This window comes from Protopterus annectens, chromosome 2.part2 (genome assembly GCF_019279795.1).
Source record: "Protopterus annectens isolate FY-2018-M chromosome 2.part2, PAN1.0, whole genome shotgun sequence".
NCBI classification, from domain to species: domain Eukaryota; kingdom Metazoa; phylum Chordata; order Ceratodontiformes; family Protopteridae; genus Protopterus; species Protopterus annectens.
Window position 1 is genome coordinate 508552451 of NC_056730.1, and position 23965 is coordinate 508576415.

General features: G+C 38.6%; 1 protein-coding gene across 3 annotated transcripts in view; it reads right to left on the minus strand.

Annotated features, from left to right (window-relative positions):
• The window catches only part of LOXL3 (lysyl oxidase like 3), a 914626-nt gene extending 894203 nt beyond the window's left edge, over nt 1-20423 (minus strand). For all 3 annotated transcript variants that reach the window (XM_044063977.1, XM_044063976.1, XM_044063978.1), the window contains exon 1: nt 20027-20423. The gene's annotated coding sequence lies outside the window, so the exon portion shown is untranslated. The remainder of the gene's footprint in view (nt 1-20026) is intronic.
• Nucleotides 20424-23965: the final 3542 nt, after the last annotated feature.

Genomic DNA, 23965 nt, shown 5'->3' on the forward strand with positions numbered 1-23965 from the left:
AGAACAATAAGCAAAACAGTTTTCCACATTAATGACTTGAGATCAGCATAAGCTGTTGGTACAAAAGATGGCAAGGTCCATTTTTCTAGAACATAGTTGAGATCACATGTACAAGGAATTTGTTTATGAGAGAGTCTCATGTGCAACACTCCTTTCATAAATTGTTTTAGCAAAAGAGGAGAAGAAAGAGTGGGATCCACAGACAGATAACTAGAGATAGATACTAAAGGCACCTTGATGAACACATACAGTAAAGCACCCTGAAGTAGCTCACACAAATAGTTCAAGACCCAGGGATATTAACCTTAACAGATCCTGTATTCCCATTTAGGCACCACTTAGAAAACCTCATCCATTTATAAACATAAGATTTTCTACTAACCAGTTTTCTGACCTCCTTTAACACCACATGAAATAGCTGCCTAAAGGAAGTCAAAACTGGATGATCCAGGTTGTCAATTGAATTTTCTCTAAACCAGGGTTTATCAGTCACCCCTGAGACTGTATGAACAGCTCCAGAGTGTGAGGAAATTTGTAGCAATTGCCCTTGGCCAATACCATTAAAAGGGAAAACCAATATTGCCTGGGCTAATAAGGTGTTTCCACAATGATCTTTGGCATTTCTCTCTGAATTTTGAGAAGTACCATCTGAATCAAAGGAAAGGGTAGAAATACATAACAAAGTTAAGCAGCAGCATTCCTGTCAAGGGAACGATAATGCATTTGTCCTTCAAGCATGCAAGGATTTCCAGAGCAGAATTTCCCTAGTTGTCCATTTTGAAAGGAGGTGAACAGATCTACTTGAAGTGTTCCCCACATCTGGACTAGATCTTGGAACAAAACTAGCACTTATGCGGGTCTGCCCAGGATCTGCTTAGTCTGCCTGCCATAGCATTCTAATATGAAGGAATGTAAGAAGCCTGGAGGGTCAGATAATATTGTTAACCAGCACAGAGGGTAAGACCTCATACCCTGATGTTTGTTGAGATACCACATCACAGTGGTGTGTCCATAATCACTTGAAAAGGACCTGCAGTCCATAGGTGAAGAAAAACCTTCAAAGCGTGAACAACTGCCAACATCTTCTTGATGCTGATGTGCTTCTGAGCATTCTTGTGACCCCAAGCAGCTTGCATTTTCGTCCCCATTGACACAGCTCCCCATGTGAAGTCGGGTAAATCTGATGCTTGGACTGCACAGGAATTGGAGGGGAGGACAGAAGTCCAGGATTGACAGTCAGCAATTCTCTCCACCACTGTAACTCTTAACTGATGAAAGGAAGCACTGGCAACTGGGTTTTCAGGTAATTAAGGGGCTGAGTCCAACAATTCCGGACATAAAACGGAATATTTCTTATGTGAAGATGAGGATACACTGATATCATGAGAATCATGGATGCCATCAGTTCAAGAATTTTTAGGAATTCTTGAACTGGGGCAACATTCCTCTTGGAGAATTCCAGAAACACTGTTTGTTAAGAAATAATCTTGACTTTAGGCAAGAAAGCAATTCTTACTTTGGAGTTGGTAAAACAAGTCTTTGTTATGGGGTTAGGCATGACTTCAGGAGGTTCAACTTGAACCCTAGAAGAGTGATTAAGGCCAAAACCTTCTCAATGATTCCAAACACTTGGATGCACTCTGCACAGATCAGCAAGTTGTCCATAACTGGAAAAACGTGAATGTCCTTAGTCCAACAGTAGGCCACTACTAGGGCAAGATAATCTGTAAGTACTCACTGAGTAGCGGATAGCCCAAAGGGCAAAACAGAATGTCTGACCCAGAGACAACAAATTTCAGATACATCTGGAAATGATGAGTGATATCAATATGATGGTAAGCATCCTTAGGTCCAGGGTCAACATCAAGCAGCGGTGCAGAAGAAGAGATAGCAATGTTTGCAGGGTGAGCATCTTGAAGTTTGGAATCTGGATGAAGGTATTCAGAAAAGATAGCTCCAATACTGGTCTCCATGCATGTTTTGGGGGGGAGGCAGGAAAATTGGGAAATAAAATACCCTCATTTTCTCAGAAGGAGGCAAAGATTCTTTGACCCCTCAGTCCAGCATATGCTGGAGAATAGAAAGGAATAACAAAGACTGAACTAATGAATGAGGAAGAACTACCCTGAATGCAGGAGGATGGTCTTTGGACTGCCATCAATAACCCTTGCCCACAAGGTTGAGGACCCATTTGTCGGAAACCACTGACAGCCATGCTGCCTTGCTGAGAAAACCTGAGAGGTGTAGCACCTGATGGGAGACTTGAAAAAGATGGGTGTCTTGTCTTGGCATAGTCATAAGTTGGGAGGGGGGGGGTTATCCTTTTTGGGAAAGGGACCTCTCTTGTTAGATTTGGCAGCACTGTTGTCCTGCTGTTTCGTTTTGTTACCTTGGTTCTTGTTAGGCTGGGACTTTGTTTAAGGAAAGCAACGAAAATTATGCTGTTTAGGAGGAAAACTTGGAAATATGAAACATTCACCTCTGTCATCCCATTGTTTAAAGATCTGATTAGCTGCAGTACCAAATGGAGAATCAGACTCAATGGGAGCATTTAAAATATAATTTTTAAGTTATCAGAAAAATTTTGACTGTGTAACCAAGCATACCTCCTCATCACCACTGACTAAGCTGCACTTCTAGAACTAGTGTCAGCCCCTTCTAAAATACTCTTTAATGCATATTTTGATACTTGAGAAACATTAGAAACAATATTTTTGACACACATCTTTTGCTCAACAGGCAACAATGCAGTGAACTCTTCCAAACTATACATGCATCTCAACACAAACTTCCACATAAAACAGTGACAGTTAAATATTTTAAAAGCTACAGTGCTGGATTGCCCCTGAGACTATAGCCAGTTGCCTAGTTTACCGTGAGAGAACAAATTTGTAGAAGACATAGACTTTTATTTGAAATGGTAGCTGGAGACACAGAAGCTGGGTCTGCAAACAAGGGTCCCAGGAGACTCAGCAAGACAGAGGGAACTCTAAATTACTTAATACTTTTTTAGGGAGAACCTCAGAAACAAAATGAAAACTATAGGCTTTTGTTAAAAAACATCCTCCAGTGCTGGGATCACTGGAGGGATGGGCTCAAGGATTGGTGCCTCATCTTCCAAAAGATACTAGACCCTGCCAATCACAGGAGCAGTAGAAATGGATAAAACAGACAAAATAAACAGTGAATATAATGATATACGGATGCACGTAGGTCACTGAAAATATACACCACCATTTCATTTATAAAACAAATAAGTGCTTTGTCTTGACTATCATAAAAGGCTTCATCAGATGTTGCAAGGTATCAAACAGAGGAAATTTATAAGCTATTAAACAATTGCATGACTTCCTGAAGTTCATTTCTTAAAGTGACTCTGCAATGTTGTGTCTTTCGGCTTATCCCGGTTAGGGGTCGCCACAGCGGAACTCCGATCCGCTAATGTTTGGTAGTGGATTTTTACGTGCTGAGTTACCAGCCCTGATGCACAACCTTCAACGAAGGCACGCTCTTTCATGCATGCCTCCACACAGAAGACGGTCTAGCTGAGAATCGAAAGAGGCGACAACGCAACCGCAGCACCACTACCGCGGTTCAAATATTATGCTAAAACCATTCATAAAAAATCAGCATGATAAATTTCCAAACTAAATAAACATTCAAAATTCAAACATAAAATCATGTTATGAAAAAATAGAAAAACCCTTTCATACATTATAGTTTCATTGCCTTCACTGTTAGCAGGAAATAAAGTACTGCAAAGATGTACTTTTTTCTTCTCTTAAAGAAACCTACACTTTATAACTGAATAGATTACAGGCACTAAAAGAGACAAAAGGAGGACCGAAGGATTTCTTATCTGAGCTCCAGAGACCAAATTTGCCAGACAAAGGTAATCTTCTCAGAGCTCCTTCTTTTCCAGTGGCACAAGAAAAAACTGAGGGCTGCTGTCTGTGGCTGTGAAGGACTATACTGCTTTAGCAACTCATTGGTCCTTCACACCCACAGACACACAGAGGGAGGAGTCTGAAGCCCTGAGAGTCTGCCAGACAGAGGGTAGTAGGGTACTAGTGTCCATATGCCACTAAGACAGTGTGCTTCTTAAACATTTGGTATATCATTATGTTTTCGCTGAAACAATTGGTTTATTATAGATATGATTTCAGAAAAAAATGATTGTAAGGACTATCATAAGATGCACATTCCTCATAATCTGAATCAGTGACCTGAGGAAAGAAACCAAAAGTTGTTCCCTTGAAATTATTTCCCCATTCATTAAACTGGATTCCTCAGAAAATAAATAGTTCTTTTTTTGTTTTACCAGTAAAACCAGAATAACAGAGATCAGGATCCTGAACTAAGTCCAAAGACACCCATTAAATCATTTCTGTCTAAAGCAACTGAAACAGGGAAGTTAAAAGCCTAATTTTCTGCTTTTTTAATAGAAAGTTCCATAGAAGCAGACCAATTCCTGTCAGACAGGCATCCCAATTCAATGAGACAGAGAAGCATTCCCTGCTCCTTCCTCTGAGACCAGTAAGAGTGGCTCTCCCATGCCCACAAATGGCACTCCAATATCCACACAGATCATGTCCAACCCCTGGTCCAAGGTGGCCAAAGGGACTACATCAGATGGAGCCAAAGTAAAAGATGAATGTTTGGAACCAGAAATGGCCACAGCAGAATCACCAATCCATGAATTAGGCAGATCTGTAGCCTGTTGAAGAGGCTGGCTGGAGGAAGGAAGAACCAAGGAATAGCAAGTTATTCCATGATGAAGCTGAAAATGAAGCCTGAAACCTTGGTAATACTGACAACAATGAGGTAAGTGACAAAATAGAGTTTTACATCAAGAAGCACGATATACACTTACCCCAGCCCCAGAAAGTAACTTAACAAAGGTTTGCAGCAAAAAAGATAAACAATTTCAGATAAATTGCAGTTTTAACAACTTAACAAAAGCAAAAATTAGCATCTCACCATTAAAAGTGACTGAAAGTCATGTGACAGTTCAATAAAACACACTTTCCTAGCTAAAGTTAACTCACAGAAAAAGTTAAGTTTCTGTCATAAAATTAAAAGTGAGGAAGTTTTTCCCCCCATGAAAGGAACTTATCTGCCCAGCAATGGGGAAACACTAGCTAACCACTGCTCCTCAAAAAAGCCAGCCAGAAAAGCACTCTTCTACAGCAAGAAAGCTCTGAAGAGCTTGGTATCATGACCATTGACTTTCTTTAGCTCTGCTCAACCTGTCAATGGCATGGCCAAGTGATAGTTGTTTGGCTAACATATCTTGGGCATGATATAATCCATTATAGCTAAGGCTACTGCAGCAGTGAACAAATCTTGAATGTTTTATGATACATAGTGAGACAAAGCCTGAAAAGTCTGGGCTAAAAATAAAATCCAGAATGCATGGGTGCCGGAACCATAGAGCAAGGGAGGGTCTCACTTTTGCAGCACTTGTGATGTCCCCAATAACGCATAACTCACCACGTGCACAATTGCATCAGCATGCCGCATGCCTGTTTGAATACAGGATGTCGCAGGAGGATTTACCGTTCAGGCGGGCAGGTGGATTTCTTTATTCTTTATGGCAGAAGGATTTATTTTCTTGGCAAGGCTTACATAGGCCCTTGGGCTGATAGCCTAGTTCCTACCTATGAACCTATGAACTGCAGAGCAGAGCCATTCAGATTCCTTCAAACCATCATGTGTGTGTGTGTGTGTGTGTGTGTGTGTGTGTGTGTGTGTGTGTGTGTGTGTGTGTGTGAATGCCCCCAACTGGATACATCTGGTGGCTAGAGGCTTGAGTGCAGGTAAAAAAGAGCCTAATTCCCTAGCCACCATCACTTGTGAATTTAGGCCTCACATTTTTGTTTTGTTCTGTTCCTCAAAAAATCTCTGGTTTTCAGGAGCAGTAAAACAAAACTTTTTATGCTAGCAATTTTCTAAGTTTATAAGATCAGTATTTGAAATGTGTCCCTTTTTTGGGGCTATATTCCCCCATTATTGGCTTTGTTTTGTATTTTTCTGCTAGGAGGTTGAACACTATGGTGATAAGTGAGAAATTAATTCACTAAATGATAGCCATTTAAGTTTGTCTTTCTGTCTTTCAGGAAACTGCTGATTTAGCTTAGTGGTATGTTGCTCTGACTGTAGTGTACAGGGTTTTGGGTTCAAGACTTGGCAGTGAAATGTTCAATGGTAACATAACATTTTATGCAAGCAACTTTCCAAAATTATACAAGCAATGTTTAAAATGTGTCCCTGGTGTTTGGCCATTTGCCCCCCCAATTGAAAATAAGTGCAAGAAGGTGTGCAACATGCCTATGGCTTACACTACTGTGATTCTGTATGTGCATTGTTTTATATATATATATATATATATATATATATATATATATATATATAAAAATATTTATATATTATATATATATATATATATATATATATATATATATATATATATATGGTTTACTATTGAAAATGCGAATGGCACTTGGGCGACAGTCGGATAGTCGAACGTATAAGGTCGTAAACAAGGATGTCGAAGACAAAATAATCAATCTAGGAACGGTTTTAACATGGGTCGAGGTAGGTGTTCAATATTATTCCCTACTACAAACATCTTCCCTACCTCGACCCATGTCGCATTTTCAATAGTAAACCAACCCTGCATAACTGTGAGTTTAGGCTAGTTAGGTAGGGAGTTACGGGATGGGTGGGAGTGCTGTTGATTGTCGGAAATGTCGCGAGCGACATTTTTGACAATACACAGCTGTTTTCGACATTAGGGACATATGGAAATGTTCATTTCCGATGTTTAAATTCGAACATGAAGACACTTTTTATTTTAAGATTTGATTTTATGATAGTAAACCATAAATATATATATATATATATATATATATATATATATATATATATATATATATATAGATATATAAATATAAGATATATATATTGTGTGTAGAAGTAGACTGTTATCATGGAAATGTTTTGAATAGAGCAGTTTTGTCATTATTAGTGGATGCATTTTGCTTCATTGCCTACTGGAAAAATGTTCAAACAATACATTTAAAATGTGCTCTAACTCAAGTGTGCTGTATTATACAAGGAATATAATTTAATAAAGTCAGGAAGGTGTATCAAAGAACACATGTATGTTTCTTGTTTTGTGCGCAAGTGGCCTCTGATTTGAAAACAGCCCAAAGGTAATCTTTATCCACCACTGGCCAGATGCATTTTCTTTGGATGTGGTGTGGGTTTTAATGCTGTTTCAATGAATGTGAGTTTCAAGGACAGAGATGATTTAATGCCAAGTCTATTTTCATTGTGAGACAGTATTGGTTTGTTTAGCAGATATCTGTTAGTGTTTGTGCATTGTGCTACAAATTGTAAAAAAATAAAATCCAGAAATGCAACTTGGATTTAAGGATGGGGAATAGAAAATGTACTCCAGGATTGCCCCTCGTGCCACTAATGGATAGAGGCAGTTCCTAAATGCTGCATCCCTTATATGGGTCCTCTCAAATTATCTATGGAATGATCACAGTTATTCTCACTAGGGCTAATATACAATTATCAGCCATGGGATAGGTAAGACCAATCAGAAAATGTTAATTCAAGAATCAAGCACCAAAAGAGAATTGGCTAAGCTTAAAAAGTCCTCCAAGTGAACCTATGTTGTGGTAGTAAATAGTTATAAAAAATTGCCCTTTTTAGATCACTAAGTGCCCCTCTCACCCTTTGCCCCCCCCCCCCCCGTCCCCAGTCTTCAACAGCTTCCGGCACCTTTTCCAGAATGCCTTCCAAAGCTTTATGTACCTCTGTAACATGGCTAAGCATCACATTAGAGCTAATAAAAAATCATATTTTACCAACTTTCAGCACAGTTAGCAAAAAAGCCCTAAAGCATTCTGGATCTCAATAGACAATTTTATTCATCCCAGACACACTGTTGCACCTTCTCCAGCTACAGATAATAACAACAATAGCACTACCACACAACATAATTTTCTTACTCAAAGACATCTCCTTATCACCTACATTTAACCCTGCAATCCAGGACAACTTCTCAAATAGCTTCACCTTTACCAGCATCCACCATAAAAACTTCTTCTCAAACTAAAACCAACTACCTTAGCTATTGATAACATACCTGCTGAATATATTACAACTGGTGCAAATGCAGTAGCCTATCCAATCTCCTTCCTGATTGCCATTCCATCACAGAAAATCACATTCCCCACTCTCTGCAAAAAAATCTTTCATTATAGCCCTACATAAAGGAGGAAACTCTGCAGATTTCATAACTATTATCCCCTCCATCAACATTCCTCACCTCCTCAGTCATTTTCAGTGATAACAGCCTCCTCTCCTAGACTCAATATGGTGTCCCCCCACATCATAGCACAGCAACAGCCCTCCTTTATTTCACCAGTGCCATTTACATAAACAGAAATGCAGGCTATCTAGTCTCATCCTTTTTCCTTGACTCATCCAAGGTATTCAACACTATCTTCTGCCAGAAACTACTATATAAAACGGTCTCCTCTTGGATGACTCACTCCTCTGTCTACTGGTTCTACAGTTACTTATCAAATAGACAACAAGCCATAAAATGGCAAGATCTCTCTAATTTTCTCCCTGTATCTGTAGAAGACCATCAAGAATCTAACCCAGGTCTGCTGCTTCTTAACATCATTATAAATAATCTCCATACTAAAATTAAACTGGCCACATAGTACACTACATAGATGACACTGCAGCTCCAGACCTCTTGCAAGTAGAAAACAAATGTATTCAAGTCATCATGGAGGAAGGCTGTATTATACACGGAGAAGTGAAAACCTACTGCTGCTGTCCTCCTACTGACCAATTCAGTATTAATCCATGATTGCAAGCACTTCATGACAATAGTTACTGAGAGGCTTGCAGAGATAATGATGCCAGAAATAGTACATGGAGACCAGATTGTTTTTTGTTTTTTTTGGGGGGGAGCAGTTGGCAGACAGAGGGCAATATTCTTACAACCTTATTAATAATACAAGACACACAGCAGAAAGGGAAGAAAACAGCAACCTATTCAACGTATTACAGAAGCGCGGCTTACCTCAGGAATGGCTGAATATTTTAAGAAGGATATGCAGGGGTCAAGGTCAAGATTATCAGGGGAAATAGTACTAGAAGGAAGCACAAGGCAGGGGTGTCCCCTGTCTCCATTACTTTTCCTCTCTATCTAGAAATACTAGCAAAAGTCATAAAGGAAAGAGGGCTACAACTGGGCAGACAGGTAGAGGAAAATTATGTTACATGCAGATGATGTGCTTCCAGCAATTACAAACTGAAAGAAGGACTTAGGAAAGATATAGGGGATACTGCAAAGGTTTGGCTAGAGGCCCAATATAAAATAAATCAAGGGAAAACACAGACAATAGGCATAAATATGAGCCCAGAGTTGAATTCCCTATAGCTCATCTATTTAGTATAACCAGTTTCCGGACATCTGCATGCAGGCACAAACACACACACACACACACACACACACACACACACACACACACACACACACACACACACACACACACACACACACTTTACAGCAGTCTTTGAGATGCAGATGCTTCTGGCAAAACAGGGACATATGCAGTGTCGGACATTGATTTTGAATAGCCACATTGAACCCCATTAAATGTAAGTTAAATACAATGGGATTTCTCTGTGAGGGTAGGTAGGGAGTACATTAGCTGCAACTAAAAGTGTCTTTGTTATCATAACTTTCTGTGCTTCTCTGATTTATTGTCTCTTTGAAACTCAGTTTAGATTTACAGAAGCTGTCACAAGCACTACTCTCCTGTTAAGCTTTAGAGAAAAAAAAATCCATGCTTTCAAGTTACGCAGAGCTACATAGATTGGATTCTTTAACCCATGTAGAGCACTGCCTACTGCTATTTTATATCGCTATGCTGCAAACACTACTTCAGTTTTTTCTGTAAATATAAATATGTTCTATGGCACTCTAATTTCAGTCTTCTACACAGCCTTTCACATCTCCAGCTCCTGCAGGTAGTTGTTCCAGTAACTCAGGCTAGTTTGTAACGAACTGCAAATGTTAAAAGCACAATATATGCATATGTGAACTTCTCTCACGTGACACGCTTTTTTAATGCAATCTCAGTAATTCAACAGGTAGCTCCCACATTTGGTGCAGAAGGCTATGGGTTGTATTCCAGAATAAGGTAGTTGTATTCATTTTCCATTACTGACACTGCAGTGCTGCATTTGGGGGGGGGGGGGGGGGCACTATTGAGTGTACCATTCTTCAGATGAGAAGTTAAAGCAAGGCAAGGCTGAACTGGTGATAGCTCACATGGGTGTAAAAGATCCAAGACCCTGCTACACTATTGAAAAGAGTAAGCAAAGTTCTCCAATGTCCTGGTCAAATTCCCCAAGTCAGTTTGAATACCACCTTGAGTCTCCCCAGAAAAGAGGCCATTGGCCTAACGGGACTAACCTGGTCAGCAAAGTGTAAATAAGTAAATAATGCATTTTGGTGTTACTCTCCAATGTTCTTAAGCCCTCACTTAACTCATTATCAATTTTTTGTTGCCCCTAAGGGTGAGAGGTGAGCAGCTGCACTTGGAGAAGTCACACTGCAGTTTGCAGGATTTTTTTTTACCCTTTTACACCCTAACTGCTACTTCCCTAACTGTGCCCAAGAACCACGGAAATGCAAAACCTGAGGCTATGACTGATGTGCAAATCCTCATGCAGACCTCCTTTCACATGTTCTGTTCCATCCATTACTGCAGAAAAGTGTAGGATTAGTCACCTTGATTTCAACTGAGGAATGCCGTTGTAGTGTCTAGTTCAACCTCCTTCTTCCTGATAAATAGATCCAGTGATCCACCCCTTACTCCTTTCTCATCCAGCTAGAACTTCAGTATCTGTTAACCAGGTAAGCCCACTAGACACAGGTGTCCCTTTTTAGGGGTGATCCAGAAGCCCCACCTGCTTAACTTAGTTCCTCGTAGCCACACAGTATGCAAGGGCAAATTTGAGGGAATCAAAAGTAGGACTACAGAATAAACCTTGTTAAATGGTTGCAACCATAACTCTCTTAACTCTCTGAGCTAAACTGCCAGTAGTAGTCTCTGGAACTAGTGCCCCTATCAAATTAATGAATAAAATACAATAAGCTTATTTATGAGGAATCTGTTTGACAAATCACTCTGTAGCTTTAAAGAATTCAGGTGCTTTGCACATATTCCTTGTTAGTCTGCCTTGGAGCATATGTTTTATTAATTTAAACAGTGTGGCTCTTGGATGAACAGTGCATCTGTGCCACTAATCTTTCTGTACTGGTGCCAGATTCCTAAACTCTCTGATCTACGCTATACCCCTAATTATTTCCATGCATGCCTTTATTGAATTAAACTGGACTGTTTAAAAATAAAGCAGTTAATTTCTGGAGTTAATTTAGATGGGAATGTTTAAGCTAAACAAAAAAAAATCTATCTGTACTGTATTACTGAGGAATATTTAATACACATCCAAATTGTAGTGCATTTAAAAGTCCAGAAATGCAGTGCCTGTCCCTACCCCTAGCAAGCAAGGTATTAATGAGTTTTAGTAGCAGAAGAAACAAAAGCCGTTAGATGTAGCCAATTGTCTAAACCTCTGTAGAAAAACATACCATAGGAATATATACCATTTACTTTTCTGAATGATTACTGAAAGAAATGTATCATACCTGCATGATTTGCTTGCATAACTGGCAGTTTGCAAATAACATGAAAAATTTTAAACAAATGTCCAAATCATCTAATTCCTTACTAGATGAGGTATGCAACTTTTTAATAAGGTATAACATTACAAGCAAAAACATGGCATCTTCTCCTTTAAAAAAATGCTTCAAAAATGTCTGAATGCATACCAAGGAATATTGAGGGTGAACAGACCTCTGAGAACTGACAATGCGTGATTAAATCACAGTACATTCATATTTGTTGTTGTAGTTTTGAAGAGGCATTCACTGTTGAAAGCCTGCTGAAACAACTGTTTAACTCTGTGACCCAGAAAAGTCACCGTCCTTCCTTGCCTTTCAGTTTTGCCAGATATACAAAGCTATACAAAGTCAGAAGACTCCACTGAGAATTGGGCGGCTCTTAACCTGGCTTATTTTAGAAAAAAACCCCACAGAAATTAACCTGTGGGTAGCCAAGTCTGTTGTCGCGCTCAAATGAGACGTGCACAGCTGCACATGCAAAGGCATATGCCAGTACCTATGCAAAGTGAAAAACACTGTTCCACATAAAAACAGCTTCAGTTTATAATTCAGCTGGAAACATTCATAGCCTCACAATTTAAATATTCATTGACACAATGAGGACTACATTTTGTTGAGAAATATACACAAAATACTTACCAAATGAGTAAAGGGTTATGTTCATTCGCATACAAACAGCCATAAGAATAATTTGTGCTTGTTTCAGGGGGAAGGACAGCAAGCTAAAACACTGAGAAATTTACCCTTTCTGTTCTAACGCTAGTCTAACATCACATCCACTATGCGAGTACATATGCATGCCTGAGTGAAATGTAAGTTAAACAAGCAGACAAGCATAGGTGATTCTTCAGTGACATTAAACATGTCAGTAAGTACACAGTTTATCTTTTAACAGATGTAGCCTATGATCTGGATAATTACTAAAACAATACTTTGGACATATACATATTCAAGAACAATGCCTAATATCCACATAACAGCCCATTCACTTACATATGCTACATCAGATGCTTAACTTATATAACCTTTCCAGGCAGCCAGATAACGTCTGTCAGTACCAAAGTCCCATCAGGTGAATCAGACAGACTGCAACCTATAAACCACAATCAAAGCATTTTGACAGCAGAAGTTTAGCATTAATATACTATGACAGAAATTACAATGAAAGCATTGAGTCAGCAGGTATCAATAGTGGCAAACAAGGGTCTGTGCCAGTCATCTGCTTCTTCTCATTTGGCTGCAAATGTGGGAAAGGTAATCAGAACTGTCAGTGAAGGGTAGAATAGCCAATCTATTAAAATGTTTAAGTGGCATGAAGGTGGGAAAGTATTAGCAAGGATACAACAGACGTTGCAGTTTGAATGTCCTTTGAAGGAGGAGCTGCAGTGTAAGAAACGATTAGAGTTAGACAGGGGAATGAAGGTGGGGGGAAATACCTCCTGCATCACATTTTTATTAATACAACTTATTTTTTTTGTAGTTTGCCTTTACTGTTTCTCCTACTTTCTGTCTTTTCAGACCAAGATTTTTGCTGTGAAATATACAAGTGTGACATAATTTTTTCTTGAACTGGTGGATAGGAGAAATACTTATTCTTTCTGTCATGATTTATACTATATAAACAAATTAGTCGGTAAGGAACATGTGGCCAGATTTATAATGTAGTGATGTAATGTGACCACCATTCATCCTCACTTCTTTCTCTACCCCAAGGCAAGAATTCTACTTTGTCCTGTTTGTTTCAAAAATCAGTTGTTGTCTGTTCTTATGTTTTGCACTGCTTTACTGGTAGTCCTACACTAAGATCAATCTGTTTATACCCTAAAGGCAGGCTACAACAGATGGTACTTGTCATAGTGCAACACCAATAGTGAGGGAGGGTTGTGAAATCTCTACTGGTTCATCTGGAACTCTACAGTTAAGTGATGTGAGTGGGACACAGCAAGTAGACTAAAAACGTGTTCAGGTAACATCTTATGGCAGCCTATAGACATCTAAGCACTGCAGTCCCTGAGTCATGCTATTTGTAGTGCACAGAGAATATGATTTTTTTCTGTAAACCTCTGCCTCAGGTGTAGGGTGTGAGGGGGGTTGGTTCAGGAAGGAAGTCAGCACATTCATTTGGTGTGGGGACTGGCAGTCAAGATAAAAAAAGCATCACACCATTAGAATGACAAGTGTGACAGAGTCCCTGTTGCACAGAATATCAGAATAAACACATCTGACATTATACAACTTTGAAAGCAACCTGTCTTCGGAAACCTGTGGGTAGGGGGGTTTGCAGAAAACCCAAGTCTGGGAATCCCAGTGATGGTAACATACACCAGTCTGTTTGGAGACATTATACATATTTAGCTCTGTGTCCAACTACCAAGTAGACTACATGCCAACAAGGGCCCACTCATTGGCAAACAGCACTATGGCAGGAAGTGGAAAGGACATCAAATATGCCATGGTGTCTAGACAGCAGCTGCCGGGAATCCTGAGTCCTACTCAGCCAGTAGTCAAATGAAAATGAAAAGTGCCAAAAAACACATAATAATGTTAACACTTCACTACTGCTGGAAAACAGTGTCTAGTTATTTCTTATTTTTACCCTCTGTTGATAATGGACTTTATTATTTTGTTAAAACACAAATACAGTAACAAGTATGACTTTTAGAATAAGTACATGCTTCCCAGTCTTCTCATGACCCACAAATGTTTAATCCAGTTTTTCCTTCAGTTATGAATGATCTTCTATTGTCTTCATATTTCTTCCAAACTCTATGCAGTACTGATAGAGCTTCCTTTTCATCCCATAAATCTTTTCAGGGGAGTAGGAAGAAAGATTCCTGGAGTTATGCTGCACATACCCATTCAGTAAGGTACAGTTGCAACCTTACTGTACAGTGGTAATAACATTTGTGAAGCCAAAACAGAGCTGAGTTAAAGATAGTCTGATCTATTAACAGACTGAATAAATACCAACAGGGACAGATTATTAAATGTAAGGTTTGGGGTAAAGAGTATGTTTATACTTAATGTATTCTGATAGCTTATCTAACTCAGATCAAGGCAGAATGGTGGCTTGACTCACTTGCAGTAATTTATAAACATAAAATGATTAACAAATCAATGCCACAGCAACAGGTGAGCATATCCCATTGTTGTTCTTAGCTGTTTACATATTTAGTTAGTTTATTACAGTTGCTTAGTTAGTATTAACTACTTTTGTCCACTCGAATGTTCCTTCTGTGAACTGGCAACATGAGCAACTTATATGGCTTTTGTCGAGGCTACACAGTGTACACATGAGGGCAGATGAGATTCAAACTCTGATTTCTTGTTTACATTCAAATACCAAAGTGGGTTGCTGTCCACAAACTAATCAGATGCTCATCCTCTGGCTTACTATTTACATGCCTGACATGAAGTAGCTAATAAAAGTATGTATGTGAAAACAGTTAGCTAGCTGACAGCCCAGACGGGATTAAAATACAGTTTCTTCCCAATCTTCTGAATCTGCCTTGCATTTAAAAAAATGCTAACAAACAATGATAGTCATTACTATGAAATTAGCACAAAATCTGGGAGGTTATTTTACCTTTCCTACACATCCTTCATAGTCAATGCATATGCAGTGATTAGCTGTACTGTTCTTGCATCTTCCAGGATGTGCCTAGTAACTCAACTCATTACATCACCATTCAGAAATTTAGCTGCCATTCTAACTCCCCCTTCCAAAAAAAAAATCTCCTCTCACAGTAACTAGGGACATCTCACTGCGCAAACAGTAGTACCACAGTCAAGAAAGAAACCAAAGAAACCACAGTTATTGCAGCAGATTTCTGAAAATATCAATGAATCTTTAATTTCACAATTATTACCAATGTGTCAGTCTCCACCATTTAATTTCCTGTTTCATACAGTAGCAGTCCTTTCTACTTTTCTTGACTTGCTTCAAAGTGCAATTTCTTTGCAGAATATTTAGTTCAGACTAATTTGTTTTACCCCCAACCTAGTCCACTCCTGATGAACTATAAGAGAAAACAGTCTTTTAATACTGACAATAACCCTTTGCTAACTTTCCTGATGCATTTTCCACTTCCCACATTTATAAGGTAACAGGAAATGTCTGGTAAGGACCAGATGCCATATAAATGTTCCTGTCTTTAATTCAATGATAATTTCAGAAGGCTGAATTTATAAGAATTGTTTTACTGTATAGCATTCGAATGCACATTGTTTTGCACTATATCTCAGCCCGACAGTGTAGGTCTTTGAAATCCTTTTACTCACACATGTCAACTTCACATTTTCAAACAACCTTGAGCTAGTAAAAATTGTTGTGTGGCAAAGCCTCCCATAGATCCATTACTCAGATATTATCAGTTCCAGCTGTTTGAAGGGCACTAGTAAATGCAAGTCTCTGATAGTAGTTTGCACAACTAGTAACCACAATATCAGTAAAAAGTTCCCAGTAACCTCACCTCTGATAAAGAAGAGCAGGGGATAATTTAGAGTGGTGTGGCAATACTGCACAACTGCAAGCATGTTTACTGAATATGATACTGACTCGGATGTAGCACTGTATGACAGCACAGCATAGACAGAACTAGACGTGAAGCAGCTCTTATGTGGAGGAAGCATCCTACATCCCCTCAGTGCCCCCCCTTTATATATTCTAACTATGTAGTCACGTATCCTGCTCTGAAGTACTCTGACCTCAGAGTTAGAATGCAAGTAGGGACATGTGGGGTGTAGTGACACTTTTCAGAGAAGTTAGGGTGGGTTTTTGTATTGGCATCATACCTGTCAACTGTACCGATTTTCACAGAATGTCCAGATTTTTGCATCATATTTTTGGTTCGTTTTTCATAAAATTGTGGTTTTCTGGCAAATTAGTGGTAAATCATTAAAGACTGGCATTAAAAAATAATGACAGGGATTTGAGTTTCAGACTTCATACCCTTCAGAAAATTCATGCTATTGCAAAACTTGTTATTCTATCACCTAAGTTTGTAAGTGCAATATTAAAAACAATTGTCCCTATTTTTGGCTCTTTGCCCTACTTTTATTAATAGCTTTGTCCACATTTCTTGCTGTAAGATGTTGAGAGGTATAGTTGGCATGACTTCACCCAAAGTGTATTCTCAAAAGCCATACTTGCACATGATGAAGCAAATAATACTTTGCAGGGGTTGGAGTTATGGCGATATTTACTCTAGTCTGGCTTTACCTTCAAATCCAAGCAATCATGTCAGAAGGCAGTAAATCACAGTCATAACACCTACCCTTCCAGGGCACTATTCCTGTTATAACTCCTACCCTTCCAGGGCACTATTCCTGTTATAACACCTACCCTTCCAGGGCACTATTCCTGTTATAACACCTACCCTTCCAGGGCACTATTCCTGTTATAACACCTACCCTTCCAGGGCACTATTCCTGTTATAACACCTACCCTTTCAGGGCACTATTCCTGTTATAACTCCTACCCTTCCAGGGCACTATTCCTGTTATAACACCTACCCTTCCAGGGCACTATTCCTGTTATAACACCTACCCTTCCAGGGCACTATTCCTGTTATAACACCTACCCTTCCAGGGCACTATTCCTGTTATAACACCTACCCTTCCAGGGCACTATTCCTGTTATAACACCTACCCTTCCAGGGCACTATTCCTGTTATATTACTTAAAGTTTTGCATTTTCCTTTCTTTAGATGTACTTTGAAATCTTTGAGAAAGGGTAGCTGTGTGTTACTTAATCTCATGATAGGATTATATGTTTTTCACTTGTGAATTGTGGTAGTATTAAACCTGAAGTAAGTTAGTATTTGAATTTATTAAGAAAATGGCAGGAAGTTATGATAGGTTTGTTAAGTTTTATTAGTCAGAATAGAGACATGATGAAGAAAGTTAAAAGTGAAACAACACTGTAATGGCTGGAACAAATACATCTGAGAACCACAGCCTTTTTATGAAGAACATTTAAGGCTGTGTACTGTGTGCAACAGATCCGCTGTGGCGACCCCTAATGGGAAAAGCCGAAAGAAGATGATGATGACTGTGTGCTTTGTGTTTATTTTGTAGTGTATCTTTTCTTTATGCATGGTTGATCGTCTGTGCATGTTTTATGGCTGAAACATTCAGGCTTGCATGAGGGATGTTACTGAGAATTAACATACATGCTAGCAGACTAGGGGATTCTGACTGCCTGGGTCAAAAGTGTTGCATCCCTACATTATAATATACTGTATAATCCCCCCCCCCCCCCAAAAAAAAAAAAGTTGCACAAAGTAAAAGTCATAAGTAGAAGGACACATTATATGAGAAGACATAAGAATTTTATTACATGTCACACCCAATTCAGATAGCATTCATCACTGTTTTTACACCAAGAAGGTTGCAAATTAAACAGGCACGACAAAAGAATGAATAGCACTGTGGTGTTGGTACTAAGGATGTTCCTAAGGTTAAGTAGGGCTTTGCCCACTTCACTCTGCTAAATACATTAATCAAAGCAGTACAGAGTACAAACTATAGCTCAGGAGACAATGCATTCATTACTAATTAATTTTTATCATGCAGTTCTGGGTTTGATTCCTTCAGTTTCCACTTTAACATGCTGCGAAGATCTGATCAAGTAATTTAATGAAACATATACTTTTAGGTTATCCTAAAAAAGAGGCATTTGTTCTGCTGGGTTTACTTGGCAAAAAAAAATGTCCAAATAAAATGCATCTCAGTCTCGTATAATAACATAATAGTATGCTGAACATAGACAAGATTTCTGTGGTTAAGCAAAATTTTGTCTGCTTTCTAGCATGGGCCATTGCTGCTACTGCTTCCTAAGTTTTTAATTTTATGTTTCTTTTTCACTGTTGACTTATGTATTATTGATACTATTAACTTATATGTATCCACTCAAAAGGGAATTCTCCTAACCTAAAAAAAATGTTTATAAATATAACTCAATGCTATTTTACATCTCCTTTTAAGTATTTTTTTTCTCAGTTGTATCCTTATTTGTACATATTTGTTGCTATTAAGCTATGTAAACTTATGCTCTATGTCCAGTTGTTTATCTTTTACCTAACTGCATTATTTAGGACACTATTTCTAATCTCTTTTTCTGTTAAGTATTCTTTGAAATACTTGTCAATTTGATTCTCTGTGTGGAGCTTTTCTCCCCAGGCCTCCACTGAAAATGGACATGTTGTTCAGTCGGACTTTCCCAGTAATCAAATGGAAAATAAATAAATAAAATGTTATCCTGCACAGCAAGTCTGCAATAAAACTTTTTTCCATTGAGAATCCCTCTGTAGTTTTGTCACTGTAATTTCCCTCGTTTTTCCACCTACTGAACTAAGGAATACTTTCACCCTGATAACCTGTCCTTCCCTCTGCCTGTGACACAAATCATTTCATGGATTTCAACTCCTTATGAATTAATTACTGTATATAAATGTAAATTTAAAGAGAACATCAAAATAATATTTTTGTGAATTGCCTTTTATTTCTGTGGCTAAGCATACAAATGAACCTTCTTGTTTAGTTTTCCTGCCCAAAGGAGAACTATGACATAGCTCCAAATGAAATAATGCAGCTTACTGTCCTGTAATATTGGATAACATATCCATTTTAATACACATTTAATACAGCAGGCTTACTTCTTGGGACCTGAGCAAAATGCTAAAACTGTAATAGTAATAATACTTGCATGTTAGCAAATTAGCTTTTACTACAACTTTGAAAACTGTATCACGCCTGTCATGAGTTTTTGCATGGGCAGCTATGTACAGATTCAGCTCATCAGTCTCCTAAACTGGATTCTTCTACTGTTAGTCATAATGGCACTTTTTATTCCGCTTGTTTTCTTTCATTTAGTACAGTTAGTTTATGCTGAAATGAACCATAATGTTAATGTAATGAATGTTCAAATCCTCGCAGTTCGTTCTCTCTCTCTCAAACACGCATACACCCAGACACATACAACACACACGCACGCACACACACACAAACACACACACACACACACACACACACACACACACACACACACACACACACACACACACACACACATGCACATACAGACTGCCTTTAAAATTTTTCACTTTAATCTCTGTTAACAGTGATGGTTGACAGTGGAAATAGCTCAGAAAGCTATGCAATGCAGAAAATAAACTGTGTTCGAAGTTACATTAGGGTTATGGCCCATTAAAAAAGGAGATGGCTACTTACCCCAGTTTGTCCCAAATTTTGCTGAAATAGTTTTGTAGTTCTTTTTCTTTAACTGCTCTCCCTCTCACGTCTCTAGTCAAGTTTAGAATTCTACAGCACTCCAGTGAAAGGGAAATTGGCCAAAGTGGGAAAAAAGGGAAAAAAAATATTGCACAAAGCTTTTAAAAATACTGTAAAAAGTAAACTATAGTGGTTCAGAGGGAGAGGAGTACTGCTCTCTCTCTCTCTCTCTCTCTCTCTCTCTCTCTATCCCTTAATCTGCAGGACAAATCATTTGGGCAGTCAACAGCAGTGAAATCATGAAAAAGGAGGGCCTGCAGAGTAGGAGGAGGACAAAATCTTTTCTAGTCAGGCTAAAAGAAGCTACTTACAGGGCTGGAAGTCTGGTTTATCAATGACTCAGAGCCAACTCTTTCTCTTTCTCTCTCATACACTCTCTTTCATACCCCCGCCTCTCTTTACCGGAGCTGATGATGGTGTGGGTTTGTGTATTTTGGAATCCCTTATGATTGGGTTTCTCAATCTGAACACACAGGAGAAACAAATTCTAACACGTCTTCTCCCCTTCGTTTTCTTTCAGGACACTCCTCCCCCACTCTACTGTCTGCATATCTCTTCTAACACAATGCCATATGGTACTCTTTTTTTTCAAGTATATACAACACAGTTAGTTTTACTCAGTCAGTCAGTCTAGTCTATATAAATCAAAGCAGGTTAAACCCTACTTTGTTTATTATTTGCTTATTTATTTATGCAACAGGCAGTTAGTTATGAAAGACATTCTTGTTTTTCCTCAGCAGCCTGGGCCTTACTAAAACAGGACTTATTTTTCCATTGCTGAATGGTTCTTTATTAACCTTGTGTAACCTTTTTATTCTAAGTTACAGTAAATGTCAAAGGAGCAAGCATGTTGTAATGTACAATGAATGTTACAAATTTACTGATACCATGTGACAATTCCCTATCTCAACTGACCTGGGTCACAGTGTTTCATATACCTCACGCCTAGTGTGGAATTCATGCATGGGGCTTAGATCCCCTTCCTCCAATATGTGATTCCTGCACCCATCCAGCCTGTATCAGGCTTACTTTCTGGTGATGTCACAAGTACTAATCAAGTAGAAAATAAGGTATTAATACATTTTTTGTGGGTTGCAGCCACTGAATGGAGCACAGCTGAGTGAGAAAGAAGTTTATCACCTTTTAAAATAAAAATGGAAATAAACCTGGTACCACTTCTAAGAGGGAAGGCTTCTTCATTTAAATGCATGTGCATATATGGGAAATGGAAGCTACATCTGATACATTTTGGGGTACAATATAGTGCTTTCTGGGGAACTTCCTGAGTTTACAATGTGATACTGTAGCCACTCAGGCTGCTTCTCTCTTACAGTTTCTGTACCTGCATGAGCAGCAACCATTTAACTTTGGTCAAGACTTCCTCCAAAGCCTAGAGTTCTGAGGACGTGCAGTTCACTGCAGACATTGGCGTCTCACAGGGTTTAACATTCTGCAACTGATCCTTTCAGTGTTTTAGATGATTTAGTAAGTGTGTTCTCTATCAGACTGTTAAGGTGTGATCCTTGGAGTTTAAAATATATAGTGGTACCATGCCAGAACTCCTTACATGGGCTTTGACCATATAAAACAGAGCATTCTGTATACAGTTTCAGAATATTACTTTAAATAGGATAATATTCTGGGTATCAAAATATCCTTTGAATGCCATGGGATCTTCTCTTTTGATTGTGATTAAACAGCAGTTTCAAGAAAGATACTTGAACTACAGATTTGACTATATAATATTTTATTCTGTCTAGTATAACACTGAGACAAATTGACTGCTTATATGAGAAAAGTATACGAGTTCCAGAAATCTAGACAAATATTCTGTCACCTCTTCTTTTCTTCTTTTTTTTAACTCGATCCCTCTGTGACCATCCGACTGCTATCCTCTAGCAGCCCCTCAAGTCTGCCAATTCCCCAATTGTCCAGGGACACTGAGAAAAAGAGGCAAGAGCTTGGATCATGGTCATTATCCAGAGACGGAATGGAATGTTCCATTCCAACTTCCAGTGATCAGAAAACATTGTGTAATGCCTGATATACTTGGCCATCAGGATGCACGCTTCCATACACCTGTGATTCCCAGCTAGAGTGCTGTTTACTGTTTAATAAGTTAATGCTCCTTTGACTCCAAAATGTAAGAGCCACACTTCAAGGTCTTCCCAAAGATGCATACCTCCTGAAGGACTCTGTTAACATCTTTCCCTGGGGGGGGCAATCTGGTATCAGCTGCTCATTCTCATGCCATCCCAGATAGGTATTCCAGCTCTTAAAGCACTATTAAACCCATGTCATCTGTGGCATACTTACAGCCAAAGCCTATGCGCTGTAAAACTGGCATCACTTTTTAATGTGCACTGAAGTAAGCGGTCTAGAAAAATCACCGTATAACATACAGAGATCCTCAGGGCTGACTGACACTACTTATTTATCTGTTCTGACCGGGAAAGTCCAATTGGGCCAAGCCCATTTTCAGGGGAAAAAAGCTCCAGCAGATATATTTCAGACACTCAATGTATCTCAAGAGGATGCAGCACCACAAGTAACTTTTTGTTATCCAAGAGGAAATAAACAAGAAGCTTAACAAAGTTTTTTTTTCTAAAGGAACATTCATGTGAAGGCATTTTACTGCAGTCAGTGGTGAAAGCAGTTAAACATGAAGGTACCAAGCTAAACAACAGTTCTTAAACAGTAGTTCAAATATTCCCTTAAAGCAGTTTGTATAGTTGTTACACTCTCCAAAGACTATGAAAAGGAGAATTTGATTTGGTTTTTCATTTACAATTTCTCTAAGTGTTAAGTCTTGATGGCCTTTCTGATGACCTGTATTCATTAATACTGTTAGTCAACCAGTTATGTTGATACAAAGGGCTCATGCTTTGGGTTTAAAACTGTCAGTATTGATTATATCAGGAATTTCATCTTAATGGCTGCAGGCAACCAAAAGACATAAAACTTCATGTTCTGTCTAATAAACTCTTTAACACTAATCTTTATGACTGTGAAGAGAAGGAACACCTATGATGGTTTAGGCTTAGTAAAATCCCTAGAATATACTCTGCTTTTTCTAGTAAGTTACATATATATTACTTACATTTTTTACAAATCCTGAGGGTGTGGCCAAGTGGGTCTGTATAAATTAAGGCTGACAAAGACTTTGTTAGACAATAACCTAAAGATGATTCTGACGAACTGAGGAATTTTAGGGATTATACTGTAGAGCCTGCTTGCACATTTATTGCATTTTCTTTCCAACAAATACCTTATTTGCATAGGAGTTATAGAGTAACCTTACAGGTGTAATTTATTTTTATGGGTCTTTCATAATGTCTTTCATAGCTTTTATGTCTTTCTATGTCTTTCATATAATGAAGTAAAATCCAAGTATTTGCCAAAGAATGGACATTTATTTTTTAATCGTTATATTCTTAGTGACTGATGGAACTACAATAAATTCCTATTCCAGTCTTCTGGTCATAAAACCCCCCACACCACACCACTGACTTTCATTAAAAATAAAGAAGCACAGTATCCACCTCACATGCCTCTGTAGGGGACTGTGCTTGCCGAAATCTTGAGCATCTCCATATATTATGCTGGAATCACACAACAGTGGTAAAAATTAGAAACTTATATAGGTCCACTGTTCTGCAGTCTCATACAAATGCACTACTCCCTGTCAGTTAACATGCAGGTTGGCTAAAATACATTGCTATAACTGCAGGCAAGAAATAGAAAAACTGTCCGCACTGTGTGAATCCAGTTTTATATACATCCCAATCACTAAAAGCCCCCCACCAACTAACCAGAACCCTTACTAAACCCCTGTATCTGCCACAGTTACAATAAACTAAGAAAAACAAACACAGCTAC